At 42.9% G+C, this 14986-nt stretch overlaps 1 protein-coding gene and 1 pseudogene across 1 annotated transcript in view; one reads left to right on the top strand and one right to left on the bottom strand.

Moving 5' to 3' along the window:
* LOC143927338 (ecto-ADP-ribosyltransferase 5-like) overlaps positions 1–14986 on the bottom strand; it is a 126348-nt gene that overhangs the window by 102147 nt on the left and 9215 nt on the right. The window lies entirely within an intron of this gene.
* LOC143928544 (U2 spliceosomal RNA) lies at positions 4423–4602 on the top strand (annotated as a pseudogene).

Genomic DNA, 14986 nt, shown 5'->3' with positions numbered 1-14986 from the left:
CCAAAAGTATTGGGACACCTGCCTTTACACGCACATGAACTTTAATAGCACCCCAGTCTTAGTCCGTAGGGTTCAATATTGAGTTGGCCCACCCGTTGCAGCTATAACAGATTCAACTCTTCTGGGAAGGCCGTCCACAAGGTTTAGGAGGGTGTCTATGGGAATGTTTGACCATTCTTCCAGAAGTGCATTTGTGAGGTCAGGCACTGATGTGGAAGAGAAGGCCTGGCTCGCAGTCTCTGCTCTAATTCATCCCCATGCCGGTGTGAGTGCCCAGCAGTCTCGATCACTGCTGGGCACCCGCAGATGCTCGAGGGACACGGAGAACCGGGAGTTCTGTGTGTAAACACACAGTTTCCGGTTCTCTAAGCAGTGAACTGACAGATCGTCTGTTCATACAGAATATGAACAGCGATCTGTTAGTTTCCCTGCACAGTCCCATCCCCCTTCAGTTAGAACACTCCCTAGAATAGTAACCCCTTCACTGCCCCCATAGTGTTAACCCCTTCACTGCCTGTGACAATTTTACAGTAATCAATGCAATTTTAATCGCACTGATCGCTGTATTAATACTAATGGTCCCAAAAATGTGTCAAAATTGTCTGTGTCCGCCATAATGTCGCAGTCACAATAAAAATCAGTGATCACCGCTAGGGATGAGCCGACCACCCCCCAGTTCGGTTCGCACCAGAACATTCAAACGGACTGAAAATTCGTACAAACTAGAACCCTATTAAAGTCTATGGGACTTGAACGTTCGAAATCAAAAGTGCTAATTTTAAAGGCTAATATGCAAGCTATGCAACAGACAACACCAGCAATAAGGGGTATCTTCAGGTGTATTCTGTGCTGGAGGCACACAACACCCACTTTAACTTCTGCAGATGCCTGTATTAGAGAACACCAGCAATAAAGGGTAGATACAGGTGTATACTGTGCTGTGCTGGAGGCACACAACACCCACTAACTCCTGCAGATGGCTGAGAAAAGAACACACTGCCCCTGCCTATCTAGCTCTTTCCCTGCACATCGGAACACACTACACAAGGCTTCCATGCTGGCGGCCTTATATAGTGTGGGGCGTGTACTAAACCCACGAGCTATAATTGGCCACAGGCATCCTGCTTGTGGCCAATTATGGCTCTCCTCGCTGCCGGTGCTGTGATTGGCCAAGCATGCGGGGTCGCAGTGCATGCTTGACCAATCATGAGCCAGCAATGCACTGTGATGGCGTAGTGCATCGTGGGCCATTCATGCCACACGAATTTGGTGTGAACGGTCCACAAAGTTCTGAATTCGCCGAACAGACGAACGGCCGATGTTCGAGTCGAACATGCGTTCAAATTGAACACCAAGCTCATCCCTAATCACCGCTATTACTAGTAAAAAAAATTTATAAAAATTTATAAAAATGCCATAAAACTATCCCTTATTTTGTAGACGCTATAAATTTTGTGCAAACCAATTAGAGCTGGGCGATTTTCACAAAAAAAAAAAAAAAAAATCGGTGATATAAAAAAAAAATCGATTCACGATTCGAATCAAGTTTTTTTTTTTTTTTTTTTTTTTTTTTTTTGATGGACCGCGTCAGTCCTGAGGAGCTGCGGGCAGGAGTTTTTAGGCGAGGCTGTGGCTTTGGCCTAGTCCGTGGTGTCCAACCTCGCGGACTAGGCCGAAGCCGCGGCCTCGCCTAAAAACTCCTGCCTGCAGCTCCTCAGGACCAGCGCGGTGTCAGCGCCAGTCCTGGGGAGCTGCAAGCAGGAATTTTTAGGCGAGGCTTCGGCCTAGTCCATGGTGTTCAGCCTCATGGACTAGGCCGAAGCCGCGGCCTCGCCTAAAAACTCCTGCCCGCAGCTCCTCAGGACTGGCGTAGTGCTAGCGCCTGTCCTGGTGAAAAATTTAAAAAAAAAATCGATTTGTTGAAATTTTGATCAGTTTGACCTCTGAACTCGATTCAAGATTTAAATAAATGTTTTCCCCAGCCCTAAAACCAATCAATATATGCTTATTGTGATTTTTTTATACCAAACTTCTGTAGAAGAATACGTATCGGCCTAAACTGAGGGGAAAAAAATGTTTTTCTATAGATTTTTGGGGGATATTTATTATACCAAAAAGTTAAAAATAATGCGTTTTTTTCAAAATTGTCGCTCTTTCTTTGTTTATAGCGCAAAAAATAAAAACAGCAGAGGCGATCAAATACCACCAAAAGAAAGCTTTATTTGTGGGAAAAAAAGGACATCAATTTTGTTTGGGAGCCATGTCGCATGACCGCGCAATTGTCAGTTAAAGCGACGCAGTGCCGAATCACAAAAAGTGGTCTCGTCTTTGGCCTGCCTAATGGTCCGGGGCTTAAGTGGTTATAGGGCCACGTACAGGTACATTAATCTGCCTGTACGTGCCCTTCTGCCACAGTATATCTACATGAGGCGGTCGGGAAGTGGTTAATAATAACAAGAAAAGCAGTAAAATAGATCCCCTGTAGTTATCAACAATAGACCCCCCCAAGCAACCATAGTTTCACCCCAGCAACAATAGACTCGCAATAGTCAGCATCAATAGACCTTCTGCAGCCAGAAACAATAGACCCCTCCACCAAGAGTAGATCTCCCCGGGCAACCATTGACACCCCCCCCCCCCCAGTAAAATAGATTCCCCTTCAGCAACAATAGATCCTCCAGCACCCCTTGTCATTATATACATTCAGTGCTGGAGGTTACGGAACTACGTTCCCCTGCATTCCCACTGAAAATACACTGCATGAGTGTGCAATCGCCAGTTAAAGTAGCGCAGTGCTGAATAGCAAAAAATGGCCTGGTCATGATGGGGGTAAAAACTTCTGAAGCTGAAGTGGATATAAAGCTTGACGTGTTGAGTATCTGTTTATTTGGTGCAACCTCATCTTTTATATTGTACCAAAATTGGATAATATATTGCATTTGTGTGCTCTAAAGCTAACTTTAGTGTGGTTTTTACTGAAATTTTGTGCATAATAAACCATTGTGCAAATATCATATCACATAAAAAAAATGGAATTACCAACATTTTATTCTCCAGGGCATCTGCTTTCAGAAAATGTATAATGTTCGGGGATTTTAAAGGAGTTGTAAACCCTTGTGATTTTTCACCTTAATGCATCCTATGGCAGTCAACTGTTTTACTTATCTGAGCCCCATATTTCCCTCAGCGGAGACGGAGACACGCTGTCCCTCTCTGCACGAGGTCCCAGCTCTTGATTGGATAGATTGATAGCAGCGCAGCCATTGGCTCCCACTGCTGTCAATCAAATCCAATGACGTGGGCGCCGAGTTCGGCATTCGTGTCTATGTCTATGGATGCCGAATGCTGGACTCCAGAGCATGCCCGCAAGGTAACCCCCCCCCCCCACCCCGGAGATCGCTTCTCCTAGGGGGTTATTTGATAAGAGTAGGAGCCGCGAGAGCTGCCAGGGACAACAGGAAGAGGTGGATTGGGGCCACTCTGTGCAAAACGAGCTGCACAGTGGAGGTAAGTGTTATGATGTGTTTGTTATTTTAAATAAAAAAAAATAGGGTTTACAATCACTTTAATCTTCAAGCCTGAAATTATTTTTTTTCAAATGTGTGCAAAAAAAAAAAGTATGCAAAAATGGCTCTGGCAGAAAAAGGGGTAAAAGCGTATGTATGGTCAAAATTTAGAATCATATTAATTTCCACATTGTGCTTCAGGTATTTCTAGTCTACTCCTAATAATCTGATTGATCTTGAAGTAAACTTACTTTGTGACAATCCCCGTATATTTACTTCCTGGAATTCAGTGACACATAGTCACTATTCCCTGTGAGTAGGCTCTGCTGTGTTACACATTTCACAGAGCCCCGCTTTCTGTACTACAGAGGTGCTGAGAGGAGGAGTTTCAGGGGGTGGAGTCAGTACAGGAATCACTGCTTGCAGACAGCAAGGTACCATGGGACATGTAGTTCTTGGAAATGCAGGAGAAGTTGCAAAGCTTGCAGGGAATTCAGGAAGATGAAAGAGACAGTACAGACAATCAGTACCCACAACATGAAAGAAGATATTTCACGTAAGCTTGGATTGTTAAATATACCTAGTTTGTTTTGTTATTACTATGGTGAGGGTATATAATGAAGGTGTATGCTGTGACTATAGAACTCCTTTACCCACTTGCTGCCTATCGTATGTATATAGATGTTCTGTCAGCAAGTGGTTATCACAAGGTAATGGCTGCAGCTGAGATCTTGGTACCTTTTTCCAGCCAGCGACCAGCTGTTTTGTCACAGATCAATGCTTCAGCGCTATGAAGTACCCTCTCCTCCGTCCCGCTGATGCCCCTGTTGATTCCATGGCTATCTCGTTCCCCCGAGGAGCCCAGGACCACTGGGTGTATGGATGGGAGAGCTTCATTAGAAACATCTGTTCCCCAATCTCTTCTCAGCCTTTTGGCTAAGATCAAGTGTAGTATCTGTTCTTATCAGTTGCCAGGAGGTGGCGTTTGCTTCCGTCCCTGCTCTACGGCGAGGTGGAGCAGTGGTGACGGTTGCTATGCAAATCCTGCTGGTGTGAAGGTAACCTGGAGTGGTTCGTAGCCAAAAGGGAAGCCTTCTGATGGGGATAGAGAACCACTGGTCGGCGCTGAAGGGTCAGGACCCTGGCCTTCTGTCCTGGATTGGGGCAGCTCGAGATCTGGTCAGTTTTTCGGGAGGGAACGCTGGTTCCCCTTTCTCCCACCGGGGGAATAGCCAGTACTTCCCGAATGTAATTAGGTAGGAGTGATGGGAGTGAGGGTGAGGCCTGATTGCAAAGGGCTCTCACTAAGCTCCTAGATCTCCATGCCTTTCTGCCTGGGGTGGGGGCTGCTGTGGTCTGGGCTGTGGGTCAAGGATGCTTTTGAAAAGCCTGTGGTGATGTGCCCCCTGAAGTGGCAGTTCAGGGGTGCCTTACTCTCACTGTGAGAAATCACTTTGATGTTTGGCACCAAGGTCACTTCACCACAACACACGTTTTTCACACCTGCCTCTTGGGCCCAGCCTTTTGGCTAGGACCAGGGGAAAGTTTTATTCCTGGCTGGAGGACCAGCCATTGTATCTCACAATGGTCACTTTCACTCACTCTCCCACTTTATTTTTTATTTATCCCTTGTTTGACACTTTTTTGTATTTTTATGTTTGGTGTGTTACGTTTTGTCACTGTGTGATGAGTAGGGTGTCGGTCCTCGGGCCAACCCTGAAAGTCTTGGGAGGGGGTGGACATAGGCCTTCTGACTTGGTTTGCCCTCTCTTTCAGGGGGTCTCCCTTCGGGGGAGCCCCAACCTAGTACTTGGGTGGGTCTGTTTCGGCAGACCTTCCAGAGAAAGGTGGTCATCTGGTTTCGGCCAGATGGACCTAGTACGGTACCTCAGTCCCCGTCTGGAGCCTAACGCCCCTGGGGATCAGGGTAAGGTTCTTCGTCGTGGAGGACAGTGGTACACCTGTTGCACGTTTTTGTGTTCACTCTTTATGTGTGTGCACTTTTTGGGTGTGTTTTGCATGCCACGGGAAAAAAAAAAAAAAAAATCTGTTCCCCAATCTCCTCTGTGATGAATGAACGCAGAAGAAATTAGTATTTTGGCATTTCCAGTTTCAGAGCTGTCATTCCGTGATTGTTACAGGCAGGAAAGCAGCCAATCAAGCACAAATTAGGCTTAGTTAGCTCCTTTGAACGGTTGGGGGGAGCTGCATGGGGGAGTCTATTAGACCCCTGATACCTCCATAAAGAGGACCTGTCACTGTTTAAAGCTATCACAAGGGGACTCGTTAGCCCCCTTGTGATAACAATAAAGTTAAAGAAAAATTAAAAAAAAAAATAAATAATAATAATTGTAAACATTTTTAAAGCACTCCTGTCCCCCCCGTTCATACACGCAAATTGTGCATGTAGGTCTGACAATGATTTCCCAATCAGTGATGGCATACTCATATTTGACCACAGGATGGCGAAAGAGTAGAATTATTTTACATTAGGCAATGTTGTACCTGTATTGGACCACAGGATGGCACCAGAGAGCAGACTGAATTCCTAATCGGCAATGTTAGAACAAAGAGAGAGCAGCGCTATCTAAGTGCAGCAGTAAATTAACTTGTAATCCAAAGAAGACAAATGGGAACTTGCAGGATTATAGGTATGTGAGCGCATTAGGATTGTAATATGATTCATCCACTACCGGGAAAGACGGACTGCTCACAGGGATCCAGCTGCACTGGTGGCTTCCAGCGCTTCCAGAGACTCATAATGGCCTGATGAAGGAGCATGCATTCTCCGAACACGCTCTCCTCCCCACTCCTTCTACATCCGGTTGTGATGTTCATCGCTGTCTCTGAGCCGTTCTGAGTCTCTGGAAGCGCTGGGAGCCTGCAGCGTAGCCGGATCCATCAGCTGCCTCTCCACCTGTGAGCAGTCCATCTTTTTCAGGAGTGGAGGAATCCTACTACAATCCTAATGTGCTGACATACCTTTTATCCTGTGAGTTCCCACTTGTCTTCATTGGATTACAAGTTAATTTATTGCTGCACTTAGATGGTGCTGCTCTCTCTTTGTTCTTGCATTCCACAGAGTCTCTTCTAGCGTGTCTTCAGCGGGCAGCCATCCATAGCCAGCATTCTCTGAGACCACCAGTTGTTCTTTTATATGAACTCACACATATGGACTCCCTGTGATAGAAAGCTTTAATTGCTCACTCTCCTTCCATCCAGGTGATAGAGCGCGCACGAGTATATGAATATTTTCCTAATGGACAATGTTATACCTATATATGACCACAAGGTGGCGCCAGAAAGCCGAATGCTTTCCAAAAAGACGATATTGTACCTGTATTTCACCACAGGATGGAGCCAGAGAGTAGAATGATTTCCCAATGGGCAATGCTGTACCCATATTTGACCACAAGGTGGAGCCAGAGAGTAGAATATCCCAATGGGCAATGTTATACCCGTATAGGACCACATGGTGGAGCCAAAGAGCAGAATGATTTCCCAAAGGACCATGTTGTACTTGTATTTCACTACAGGATGGAGCCAGAGAGTAGAAATTTCCCAAATGGGCAATGCTGTACCCATATTTGACCACAGGGTGGAGCCAGAGAGTAGAATAATTTCCCAATGGGCAATGTTATACCCGTATAGGACCACATGATGGAGCCAGAGGGCAGAATGATTTTGCAAAGGACGATGTTGTTGTACTTGTATTTCGCCATAGGATGGAGACAGAGAGTAGAATAATTTAGAAATGGACAATGCTGTAGCCATATTTGACCACAGGATGGAGCCAGAGAGCAGAATGATTTACCAATGGGCGATAGTATATGAGCATTTGAACACAGGATGGCGCCAAAGAGCAGAATGATTTCCAAGTGGACAATGCTATACTTAAAATTGACCACAGGATAGAGCCAGAGAATAGAATGATTTCCAAATGACAATGGTATACCCATAATTGTCCACAGGATGGCCCCCTTGTAATAGCAATAATGTTACATGGAAAAAAAAAAAAGATAAATGGAAAGGGAAATTTAAAAAAGAATAATTTAGATAAAATAAATAAAAACAATTTTTAAAAATGTAAAAGTTACCCTGCCCCCCTTACATGCAAATGCAAACAGCATCTGAGACCACCAGTTGTTCTTTTATGTGAACTCACACATATGGACTCCCTGTGATAGAAAGCTTTAATTGCCCACTCTCCTTCCATCCAGGTGATAGAGCGCTCACGAGTATAGAAATATTTTCCTAATGGACAATGTTGTACATATATTCGACCATAAGAGGGTGCCAGAGAGTAGAATGATTTCCCAATGGGCAATGTTATACCTGTATATGATCACAGGGCGGCGCCAGAGAGCAGAATGATTTCCCAAAGGACGAAATTGTACCTGTATTTCACCACAGGATGGAGCCAGAGAGTAGACTGATTTCCCAATGGGCAATGCTGTACCCATATTTGACCACAAGGTGGAGCCAGAGAGTAGAATAATTTCCCAATGGGCAATGTTATACCCGTATAGGACCACATGGTGGAGCCAGAGAGCAGAATGATTTCCCAAAGGACCATGTTGCACTTGTATTTCACTACAGGATGGAGCCAGAGAGTAGAAATTTCCCAAATGGGCAATGCTGTACCCATATTCGACCACAGGGTGGAGCCAGAGAGTAGAATAATTCCCCAATGGGCAATGTTATACGCGTATAGGACCACATGATGGAACCAGAGAGTAGAATGATTTCCCAATGGGCAATGTTTTACCCATATTTGACCACGGGGTGGAGGCAGAGAGTAGAATAATATCCCCATGGGCAATGTTATACCATATAGGACCACATGATGGAACCAGAGAGTAGAATGATTTCCCAATGAGCAATGCTGTACCCATATTTGACCATAGGGTGGAGCCAGAGAGTAGAATAATTTCCCAATAGGCAATGTTATACCCGTATAGGACCACATGGTGGAGCCAGAGAGCAGAATGATTTCCCAAAGGACCACATTGCACTCGTATTTCACTACAGGGTGGAGCCAGAGAGTAGAAATTTCCCAAATGGGCAATGCTGTACCCATATTTGACCACAGGGTGTAGAATGGTTTCCCAATGGGCAATGTTATACCCGTATAGGACCGCATGATGGAGTCAGAGAGCAGAATGATTTCGCAAAGGACGATGTTGTTGTACTTGTATTTCACTATAGGATGGAGACAGAGAGTAGAATAATTTAGAAATGGACAATGCTGTATCCATATTTGACCACAGGATGGAGCCAGAGAGCAGAATGATTTCCCAATAGGCGATAGTATATGAGCATTTGAACACAGGATGGCACCAAATAGCAGACTGATTTCCAAGCGGACAATGCTATACTTATAATTGACCACAGGATGGAGCCAGAGAAGAGAATGATTTCCAAATGACAATGGTATACCCATAATTGTCCACAGGATGACCCCCTTGTAATAGCAATAATGTTACATGGAAAAAAAAATGTTAAATGGAAAGGGAAATTTAAAAAATAATAACTTAGATAAAATAAATAAAAACGATTTTTAAAAATGTAAAAGTTACCCTGCCCCCCTTACATGCAAATTCAAACAGCATCTGAGACCACCAGTTGTTCTTTTATATGAACTCACACATATGGACTCCCTGTGATAGAAAGCTTTAATTGCTCACTCTCCTTCCATCCAGGTGATAGAGCGCACACGAGTATAGGAATATTTTCCTAATGGACAATGTTGTACATATATTCGACCACAGGGTGGGGCCAGAGAGCAGAATGATTTCTCAATGGGAAATGTTATACCTGTATATGACCACAGGGTGGGGCCAGAGAGCAGAATGATTTCCCAAAGCACGATATTGTACCTGTATTTCACCACAGGATGGAGCCAGAGAGTAGAATGATTTCCCAATGGGCAATGTTATACCCGTATAGGACCACATTGTGGAGCCAGAGAGCAGAATGATTTCCCAAAGGACCATGTTGTTGTTGTTTTCACTACAGGATGGAGCCAGAGAGTAGAAATTTCCCAAATGGGCAATGCTGTAAACATATTCGACCACAGGGTGGAGCCAGAGAGTAGAATAATTTCCCAATGGGCAATGTTATACCCGTATAGGACCACATGATGGAACCAGATAGTATAATGATTTCCCAATGGGCAATGTTTTACCCATATTTGACCACAGGGTGGAGCCAGAGAGTAGAATAATATCCCCATGGGCAATGTAATACCCGCATAGGACCACATGATAGAATCAGAGAGTAGAATGATTTCCCAGTGGGCAATGCTGTACTCATATTTGCCCATTTGAAAATCATTCTACTCTCTGGCTCCACCCTATAGTCAAATATGGGTACAGCTTTGCCCATTGGGAAATCATTCTACTCTCTGGTTCCATCATGTGGTCCTATACGTGTATAACATTGCCCATTTGTAAATTATTCTACTCTCTGGCTCCACCTTGTGGTCAAATATGGGTACAGCATTGCCCATTGTGAAATCATTCTACTCTCTGGCTCCATCCTGTGGTGAAATACAGGTACAATATCATCCTTTGGGAAATCATTATGCTCTCTGGCGCCACCCTGTGGTCATATACAGGTATAACATTGCCCATTGGGAAATCATTCTACTCTCTGGCGCCCTATTATGGTCGAATACATGTACAACATTGTCCATTAGGAAAATATTCCTATACTCGTGTGCGCTCTATCACCTGGATGGAAGGAGAGTGGGCAATTAAAGCTTTCTATCACAGGGAGTCCATATGTGTGAGTTCATATAAAAGAACAACTGGTGGTCTCAGATGCTGTTTGCATTTGCATGTAAGGGGGGCAGGGTAACTTTTACATTTTTAAAAATCGTTTTTATTTTATCTAAATTATTATTTTTTAAATTTCCCTTTCTATTTAACATTTTTTTTACATGTAACATTATTGCTATTACAAGGGGGTCATCCTGTGGACAATTATTGGTATACCATTGTCATTTGGAAATCATTCTATTCTCTGGCTCCATCCTGTGGTCAATTATAATTATAGCATTGTCCACTTGGAAATTATTCTGCTCTTTCTTTGGCGCCATCCTGTGTTCAAATGCTCATATACTATCGCCCATTGGTAAATCATTCTGCTCTCTGGCTCCATCCTCTGGTCAAATATGGATACAGCATTGTCCATTTCTAAATTATTCTACTCTCTCGCTCCATCATGTGGTCCTATACGGGTATAACATTGCCCATTTGGAAATCATTCTACTCTCTGGCTCCATCTTGTGGTCAAATATGGGTACAGCATTGTCCATTTGGAAAAATTTCTACTCTCTGGCTCCATCCTGTAGTGAAATACAATTACAACATGGTCCTTTGGGAAATCATTCTGCTCTCTGGCTCCACCATGTGGTCATATACAGGTATAACATTGGCCATTGGGAAATCATTCTGCTCTCTGGCGCCACCCTGTGGTCATATACAGGTATAACATTGCCCATTGGGAAATCATTCTACTCTCTGGCGCCCTCTTATGGTCGAATACATGAACAACATTGTCGACAATTACAACATGGTCCTACAATATAATACAATACAATTACAACATGGTTCTTTGGGAAATCATTCGGCTCTCTCGCTCCATCATGTGGTCCTATACGGGTATAACATTGCCCATTGGGAAATCATTCTACTCTCTGGCGCCATCCTGTGGTGAAATACAGGTACAATATCGTCCTTTGGGAAATCATTCTGCTCTCTGGCGCCACCCTGTGGTCCTATACAGGTATAACATTGACCATTGGGAAATCATTCTGCTCTCTGGCGCCACCCTGTGGTCATATACAGGTATAACATTGCCCATTGGGAAATCATTCTACTCTCTGGCGCCCTCTTATGGTCGAATACATGAACAACATTGTCGACAATTACAACATGGTCCTACAATACAATACAATTACAACATGGTTCTTTGGGAAATCATTCGGCTCTCTGGCTCCACCATGTGGTCCTATACGGGTATAACATTGACCATAGGGTGGAGCCAGAGAGTAGAATGATTTCCAAATGGGCAATGTTATACCCGTATAGGACCACATGGTGGAGCCAGAGAGTAGAATGATTTCCCAAAGGACCATGTTGTACTTGTATTTCACTACAGGATGGAGCCAGAGAGTAGAAATTTCCCAAATGGGCAATGCTGCACCCATATTTGACCACAGGGTGGAGTCAGATAGTAGAATGATTTCCCAATGGGAAATGTTATACCCGTATAGGACCACATGATGGAGCCAGAGAGCAGAATGATTTCGCAAAGGACAATGTTGTTGTACTTGTATTTCACCATAGGATGGAGACAGAGAGTAGAATCATTTAGAAATGGACAATGCTGTAGCCATATTTGAACACAGGATGGAGCCAGAGAGCAGAATAATTTCCCAATGGGCAATAGTATATGAGCATTTGAACACAGGATGGCGCCAAAGAGCAGAATGATTTCCAAGCGGACAATGCTATACTTATAATTGACCACAGGATGGAGCCAGAGACTAGAATGATTTCCAAATGACAATGGTATACCCATAATTGTCCACAGGATGGCCCCCTTGTAATAGAAATAATGTTACATGGAAAAAAAAATGTTAAATGGAAAGGGAAATTTAAAAAAATATATAATTTAGATAACATTAATAAAGACGATTTTTAAAAATGTAAAAGTTACCCTGCCCCCCTTATATGCAAATGCAAACAGCATCTGAGACCACCAGTTGTTCTTTTATGTGAACTCACACATATGGACTCCCTGTGATAGAAAGCTTTAATTGCTCACTCTCCTTCCATCCAGGTGATAGAGCGCACACGAGTATAGGAATATTTTCCTAATGGACAATGTTGTACATATATTCGACCATGAGAGGGCGCCAGAGAGTAGAATGATTTCCCAATGGGCAATGTTATACCTGTATATGACCACAGGGTGGCGCCAGAGAGCAGAATGATTTCCCAAAGGACGATATTGTACCTGTATTTCACCACAGGATGGAGCCAGAGACTAGAATGAGTTCCCAATGGACAATGCTGTACCCATATTTGACCACAAGGTGGAGCCAGAGAGTAGAATAATTTCCCAATGGGCAATGTTATACCCGTATAGGACCACATGGTGGAGCCAGAGAGCAGAATGATTTCCCAAAGGACCATGTTGCACTTGTATTTCACTACAGGATGGAGCCAGAGAATAGAATGATTTCCCAATGGGCAATGTTATACCCGTATAGGACCACATGATGGAGCCAGAGAGCAGAATGATTTTGCAAAGGACGATGTTGTTTTACTTGTATTTTACTATAGGATGGAGACAGAGAGTAGAATCATTTAGAAATGGACAATGCTGTAGCCATATTTGACCACAGGATGGAGCCAGATAGCAGAATGATTTACCAATGGGCGATAGTATATGAGCATTTGAACACAGGATGGCGCCAAATAGCAGACTGATTTCCAAGCGGACAATGCTATACTTATAATTGACCACAGGATGGAGCCAGAGAAGAGAATGATTTCCAAATGACAATGGTATACCCATAATTGTCCACAGGATGACCCCCTTGTAATAGCAAAAATGTTTACATGGGAAAAAAATGTTAAATGGAAAGGGAAATGTAAAAAATAATAATTTAGATAAAATAAATAAAAACAATTTTTAAAAATGTAAAAGTTACCCTGCCCCCCTTATATGCAAATTCAAACAGCATCTGAGACCACCAGTTGTTCTTTTATGTGAACTCACACATATGGACTCCCTGTGATAGAAAGCTTTAATTGCCCACTCTCCTTCCATCCAGGTGATAGAGCGCACACGAGTATAGGAATATTTTCCTAATGGACAATGTTGTACATATATTCGACCATAAGAGGGCGCCAGAGAGTAGAATGATTCCCAATGGGCAATGTTGTACCTATATATGGCCACAGGGTGGCGCCAGAGAGCATAATGATTTCCCAAAGGACGATATTGTACCTGTATTTCACCACAGGATGGAGCCAGAGAGTAGAACAATTTCCCAATGGGCAATGCTGTACCCATATTTGACCACAAGATGGAGCCAGAGAGTAAAATGATTTCCAAATGGGCAATGTTATACCCGTATAGGACCACATGGTGGAGCCAAAGAGCAGAATGATTTCCCAAAGGACCATGTTGTACTTGTATTTCACTACAGGATGGAGCCAGAGAGTAGAAATTTCCCAAATGGACAATGCTATACCCATATTTGACCACAGGGTGGAGCCAGAGAGTAAAATGATTTCCCAATGGGCAATGTTATACCCGTATAGGACCACATGTTGGAGCCAGAGAGCAGAATGATTTCGCAAAGGACGATGTTGTTGTACTTGTATTTCACCACAGGATGGAGACAGAGAGTAGAATAATTTAGAAATGGACAATGATATATATATATACTTATAATTGATCGCAGGAAAGAGCCAGAGACTAGAATGATTTCCAAATGACAATGGTATACCCATAATTGTCCACAGGATGGCCCCCTTGTAATAGCAATAATGTTACATGGGAAAAAAAATGTTAAATGGAAAGGGTAATTTAAAAAATAATTTAGATAAAATAAATAAAAACGATTTTTAAAAATGTAAAAGTTACCCTGCCCCCCTTACATGCAAATGCAAACAGCATGCAGCATAGGTCCAGCACCCATATGTAAACAGCAATTGTACCCCACATCACCACAAATATCGGAGTGAGAGCAATCATTTTAGGAACATAATTGACAATTTACTGTAAACTGAAAACCCGAAATGATGTTGTGTAGAGTAAAATGATACGAAGCATGTCAAGATTAAAATTGGTAAATGGCTGTAAAACAGCAACAAAACTCTGGTGCTTAAAATTGTCCACATGTGATGCTTTAAAAGCCTTTATATTTTACTAAAACATGGGTATTATTTTGTCTTTGTCTGCTCTAAAATTGTCTTTAACCACCTCAATACATCGCACTTACACCCCCTTCCTGACCAGACCAATTTTCAGCTTTCAGCGCTCTCACAGTTTGAATGACAATTACTCAGTCATGTAACACTGTACCCATATGAAACTTTTGTCCTTTTTTCCACACAAATAGAGCTTTCTTTTAGTGGTATTTAATCACTAGTGGGTTTTTTATTTTTTGTGCTATAAATTAAAAAAAAACATACATTTTGTGAAAAAAATGCCTTTTTCTTTGTTTCTGTCATAAAATTTTGCTAATTAGTAATTTTTCTTCATAAATTTGGCCAAAATGTATACTGCTACATATCTTTGGTAAAAAATAACCCACATTAGTGTATATTATTTGGTCTTTGTGAAAGTTATAGAGTCTACAAACTATGGTGCCAATCGCTGAAAATTGATCACATCTGATCAGGCCTTCAGTACATCAGGTGAGTCTCATTTCTTGAGACACTAACAAGTTAGGA

This window comes from Lithobates pipiens, unplaced genomic scaffold (genome assembly GCF_037356315.1).
Source record: "Lithobates pipiens isolate NorthernLeopardFrog02 unplaced genomic scaffold, aLitPip1_a1.2 Scaffold_23, whole genome shotgun sequence".
Lineage (NCBI taxonomy): Eukaryota > Metazoa > Chordata > Amphibia > Anura > Ranidae > Lithobates > Lithobates pipiens.
Note: the sequence above shows the minus strand (reverse complement) of the source record. Positions and strands in the feature narration are given on the sequence as shown.